A 6,000-nucleotide genomic window follows, 5' to 3' on the forward strand; every position below is an offset into this window, starting at 1 on the left:
TTGCATGAAATATCTTTTTCCATCCCCTCACTTTCAGTCTGTATGTGTCCCTAGGTCTGCAGTGGGTCTCTTGTTGACAGCATATATATGGGTCTTGTTTTTGTATCCATTCAGCCAGTCTATGTCTTTTGGTTGGAGCATTTAATCCATTTATATTTAAGGTAGTTATCAATATGTATGTTCCTACTGCCATTTTCTTAATTGTTTTGGGTTTGTTATTGTAGGTCTTTTCCTTCTCTTGTGTTTCCTGCCTAGAGATGTCCTTTAGCATTTGTTGTAGAGCTGGTTTGGTGGTGCTGATTTCTCTTAGTTTTTGCTTGTCTGTAGAGCTTTTGATTTCTCCATCGAATCTGAATGAGATCCTTGCCGGGTAGAGTAATCTTGGTTGTAGGTTCTTCCCTTTCATCACTTTAAATATATTGTGCCACTCCCTTCTGGCTTGTAGAGTTTCTGCTGAGAAATCAGCTGTTAACCTTATGGGGGTTCCCTTGTATGTTATTTGTCAATTTTCCCTTGTTGCTTTCATTACTTTTTCTTTGTCCTTAATTTTTGTCAATTTGATTACTATGTGTCTCAGCATGTTTCTCCTTGGGTTTATCCTGTATGGGACCCTCTGCACTTCCTGGACTTGGGTGGCTATTTTCTTTCCCATGTTAGGGAAGTTTTTGACTATAATCTCTTCAAATGTTTTCTCGGGTCCTTTCTCTCTCTCTTCTCCTTCTGGGACCCCTATAATGAGAATGTTTTTGCGTTTAATGTTGTCCCAGAGGTCTCTTAGGCTGTCTTCATTTCTTTTCATTCTTTTTTCTTTATTCTGTTCCGTGGCAGTGAATTCCACTATTCTGTCTTCCAGGTCACTTATCCGTTCTTCTGCCTCAGTTATTCTGCTATTGATTCTTCATTGCAGTTATTGTATTGTTCATCTCTGTTTGTTTGTTCTTTAATTCTTCTAGGTCTTTGTTAAACATTTCTTGCATCTTCTCGATCTTTGCCTCCATTGCTTTTCTGAGGTCTTGGATCATCTTCACTATCATTATTCTGAATTATTTTTCTGGAAGGTTGCCTATCTCCACTTCATTTAGTTGTTTTTCTGGGGTTTTATCTTGGTCCTTCATCTGGTACAAAGTCCTCTGCCTTTTCATTTTGTCAATCTCTATGTGAATGTGGTTTTCCTTCCACAGGCTGCAGAATTGTAGTTCTTCTTGCTTCTGCTGTCTTCTCTCTTGTTCTCTTGACTCACTTCCTCTGGGGGAAGCCATCTACCATGTCATGAGGACACTCAAGCAGCTTTGGGAGATGCCCACACGGAGAGAAACTCAGACCTCCCATCAACAGCAATGTGAGGGCGCCATCGGGGAGGTGGCTCCTCCAGACCCAGTTAAGTCTTCAGATGCTGCAGCCCCTGCCAATATCTTGACTGCAATCTCCTGAAAGATCCTGTATCAGGACCACTCAGCCAAACTGCTCCTGAATTCCGGATCTACAGAAAGTATGAAAGATAATGATTATTATGGGCTTCCCTGGTGGTGCAGTGGTTAAGAATCCATCTGCCAATGCAAGGGACACAGGTTCAAGCCCTGGTCTGGGAAGATCCCACATGCTGCAGAGCAGCTAAGCCCATGCACCACAACTACTGAGCCTGCGCTCTAGAGCCTGCCAGCCACAAGTACTGAAGCCCACGTGCCTAGAGCCGGTGCTCGGCAGCAAGAGAAGCCACCACAATGAGAAGCCCGTCCACTACAACAAAGAGTAGCCTCTGCTCACTGCAACTAGAGAAAGCCTGTGTGCAGCAATGAAGACCCAACACAGCCAAAAATAAATAAATAAAATAAATTAATTTATTTTTTAAAAAAGAAAGATAATGATTATTGTTGTTTTAAGCCACTTAGTTTTGGGGCAACTTGTTACACAGCAGTAGATAACTTATGCATCTGTTTAACTGGTTTCCTACATTAAAACTTTCTGTTGGAAAGACCTCAAGTGTGTTCTGTTTTCTGACTGATACAAACTTCTGTCCTGAATGGTAAACACAATGGCAGATTAGCTTCTGTAAAAATGAAAAGTCTAAATGTGAGGCTGTGGCTGAATGTGAAGGCTGGGTCACATGACCCTGGGGCCCTGTGATGGGTTCTGCATACACACAGGGAACAATATGTGGAAGTAATTAATTACAGGCTGAAGGAGGTAATCCAAGTAGAAAATGCTACAGAACAGAAGGGAGCCATTCTTTTTATTTTTTTTTTCATGGTCATGCCACGCAGCATGTGGGATCCCAGCTCCCCAACCAGGGATTGAACCTGCACCCCCTGCATTGGAAGCAGAGTCTTAACCACTGGACTGCCAGGGAAGTCCCAGAAGGGGGCCATTCTTGATCCTAGGAGCCACTGGTGAGGATATTAGTGAAGAGGGAGGAACAATACTTGAAGATTTGGATAATTAAGTGAAAAGAAAAGGATAGTCCAGGTCATGAAGGTGAAATTGAAGTATTAAAAAGAAAGTTTTTAATATCAACTTTGTCAGATGGTTATTTTTCTACAGAGTGAGCAAGTATTATCAGCTTCCTGGTCCCAAACTAAATATTGATTTTTACTTTGTCTGCTCAACATCCATTCATCCCTCTGTAAGAAGATTCTCCTCCCTCCTATCTTATCCCATGCCACTCAGATGGACTGCCCCCAGCCTCTGGTGCTAAGCCTCACCAATCAGCAACATCCATGTCCCTAAGTACAGTGATTGGTCCAGGGGTGGGCATGTGTCCCAAGCTGAGCCAATGATACGCAATGGAAATCCACTGAATTTTCTGAGGTCATTGAACAGGTAGGATGTAATCCTAGAGGTCCTGAATGCAACCTTGGCCACCATGTGTCGAAAGCCTGCATGAGAGTGACATCAACATGGTGCAAACCTGGAGCTGAGGGGCAGAGAATAGCAGAAGTCAGACGACGTAGCTGAGCCCCTGGATCCAGCTGTGCTTGAAGTCCACATGCTGGATTTCTTATTTATATAATTTTTTTGCTTAAGCCAGTTTGAGTTGCGGAAGAGTTTTAACAAACTCTGGAAATCCAAAACAAGAGACATTACAGCTACAAAGACTTCCCCCATGTCTGTTTGGAGATGTTTGTGTGAGCAGGCTCGATGCTATAAATGCTTTAAAATAATTTAGGTCAATTAATTGGTGGCATGGCTTAGAAATTTTGACAGCGCATAAGTAGAGACTATGTTTTCAGAGACTAGGTCATGGGCTAGAAAGTACTAATCCCTTTCATTCTTAGCCCTGTCACTCACTCAAATGCTCATACTCAGTTCCTTTCTAGGAGGGTCTTTAGTTCCTCACCTGTAAAATGGAGTAATATTTCCTCAGGAAGGTTGCTTGCCTTCTCCTTTCCACAGACTGACCTGTTCTTACTTTGAGTTTCAATCCTGTGAATGGTCCTATCATAGTCCTTACCTTGTGTTATTTTATTTTTTTATTATTCAGATATAATTTTTATACCATATAATTCACCCATTTTAAAGTGTACTATTCAATAGTTTTAGTTATAGTCACAGACTTGTGCAACCATTGCCACAATTTATTTTTCTTATTAGCTCTTAAAGATTATTGGTTCAGGGCTTCCCTGGTGGCGCAGTGGTTGAGGATCTGCCTGCCAGTGCAGGGGACATGGGTTCGAGCCCTGGTCTGGGAAGATCCCACAAGCCGCGGAGCAACTAGGCCCGTGAGCCACAACGACTGAGCCTGCGCGTCTGGAGCCCGGGCTCCGCAACAAGACAGGCCGCGACAGTGAGAGGCCCGCGCACCGCGATGAAGAGTGGCCCCCGCTCGCCACAACTAGAGAAAACCCTTGCACAGAAACGAAGACCCAACACAGCCAAAAATAAATAAATTAATTAATTAATTTTAAAAATAATAATAAAAAAGTATAAAATTAGGAGAGAAGTTTATTTAAAAATGTATTGGTTCATATAGCTGAAAAGCCTAGAGGTAGCAAAAAATAAGGCACAGCTTGATCCAGCTGCTCAAATGACATCCCAGGATGTGGTTTGCTCTCCCATCTCTTGGCCCTGCTTTCCTCCCTGTTGACTTCTTACCCACACTGGCTCTCGCCAGATCATGGCAAGATGGCCACCAACAGCCCCAGGCTTCCAGCCTATTTTCTCAGCAACCCAATAGGAAAAACCAACCAACCAAAACAAAAATTTGCCTTTTTCAAGAGGTCCAGTAAAAGTGTGATGGAATCTCATTGGACTGTCTGAAATCAATGCCCACCCCTGAGCGAACCACTAGCCCCACAGGTTGGACGTTGCTGATTGGTCAGGCCCTGGTTTCTCCTTCCTGGGAACCAGAGAGCAAGAGGAGGGTGGTTCCCCCAAGGAAAATCCGAAAAATAGGATGGATCCTGATAGGCAAAACAACAGATGTACCCTCTCTACTCACTGGACTACGAACTCCTTGAGGGCAGCGTCTCCTGTCCTAATTTATCTTTGCACTTTGGACTGCACTTTATCTTTGCAGGTGGGACTGGCACACAGAATGGCTGTGAGCTTCTTGACTCGATAAAGCCCTTTTCCCTTTTCTTTTTTTTTAACTTTTCGTCACACCTCGCAGCGTGTGGGATCTTAGTTCCCCGACCAGGGATTGAAGCCGTGCCCCCTGCAGTGGAAGCGTGGAGCCTTAACCACTGGGCCGCCAGGGAATTCCAGCCCTTTTCCCTTTTCTTTCCCACTCTCTTCTGGAGCCTGGTTCATCTCTGAGAAACAAGGAGTTCTATGAGGAGGTAAAGGTTCCTACAAAGTGTCTTGAGCTTCCAGAAGGAAAGTACTGTTTTTACCGCCAGCAAACAACAGGGAAAGCCCATTGACCCCAGAAGTTCATTGATAGATGAATGGATAAACAAAATGTAGTCTATCCCTCTGATGGGACATTATCAGCCATAAAAAGGAATAGAGTACTGATTCCTGCTACAAGGATTGTCCTTGAAGACATTAAGCTAAGTGAAAGAAGCCAGTCACAAAAGGCTATGCATTGTATGATTTTATTTACATGAAATGTCCAAAATAGGCAAATCCATAGAGACAGAGAGTAGATTAGTGGTTTCCTCGGTCTGTGGTGAAGGAAATAGGAAGTGACTGCTAACAGGGCTTCTTTTTTTTTTTTTTTTTTAGTTTTCATTGGAGTATAGTTGATTTACAATATTGTGTTAGTTTCTGCTGTACAGCAAAGTGAATCAGTTATTCATATATGTATATTCACTTTTTTAGATTGTTTTCCCACATAGGCCATTACAGAGTATTGAGTAGAGTTCCCTGGGCTATACAGTAGGTCATTATTCCTTATTTTTTATTTTATTTTATTTTATTTTATTTTATTTTGCCACACCTCACGGCGTGTGGGATCTTAGTTCCCCAACCAGGGATCGAACCCATGCCCCCTGCAGTGGAAACGCAGAGTCCTAACCACTGGACTGCCAGGGAATTCCCAGTTATCTATTTTATATATAGTAGTGTGTATATGTCAATCCCAATCTCCCAACTTATCCCTTCCCCGCCTTCACCCCTGGTAGGGGCTTCTGTTTGGAGCAATGAAAATGCTCTGGGAATTCCCTGGGGGTCCAGTGGTTAGGACTCAGTGCTTTCACTGCTGGGGCCTGGGTTTGATCCCTGATTGGGGAGCTTAAGATCCTGCAAGCTGTACAACTCAGCCATAAAAAAAAAGAAAAGAAAAGAAAAGAAAATGTTCTGGGATTAGATAGTAGTGACGGTTGCACATTATCTGTGAACATACTAAAGCCATTGAATTGTACCCTTTAAATGTGTGGATGTTATGGCATATGAACTAAATCTCAATGAAGCTATTTAAAATAACAGGGAAGAGTTCTCATCTGTCCAAGATGTATCCAGAAACAGCCAGGTCCAGGCATAAAGGCATCCAGGAGAGGTTGTGCCTTTGACATTTGATCACGTTCCGAAGCTGGTCAGGGTCAAGTTTTGCTTTTTCCTAGA

The sequence above is a fragment of the Mesoplodon densirostris genome, chromosome 15 (assembly GCF_025265405.1).
Source record: "Mesoplodon densirostris isolate mMesDen1 chromosome 15, mMesDen1 primary haplotype, whole genome shotgun sequence".
In the NCBI taxonomy this organism is placed as follows: domain Eukaryota; kingdom Metazoa; phylum Chordata; class Mammalia; order Artiodactyla; family Ziphiidae; genus Mesoplodon; species Mesoplodon densirostris.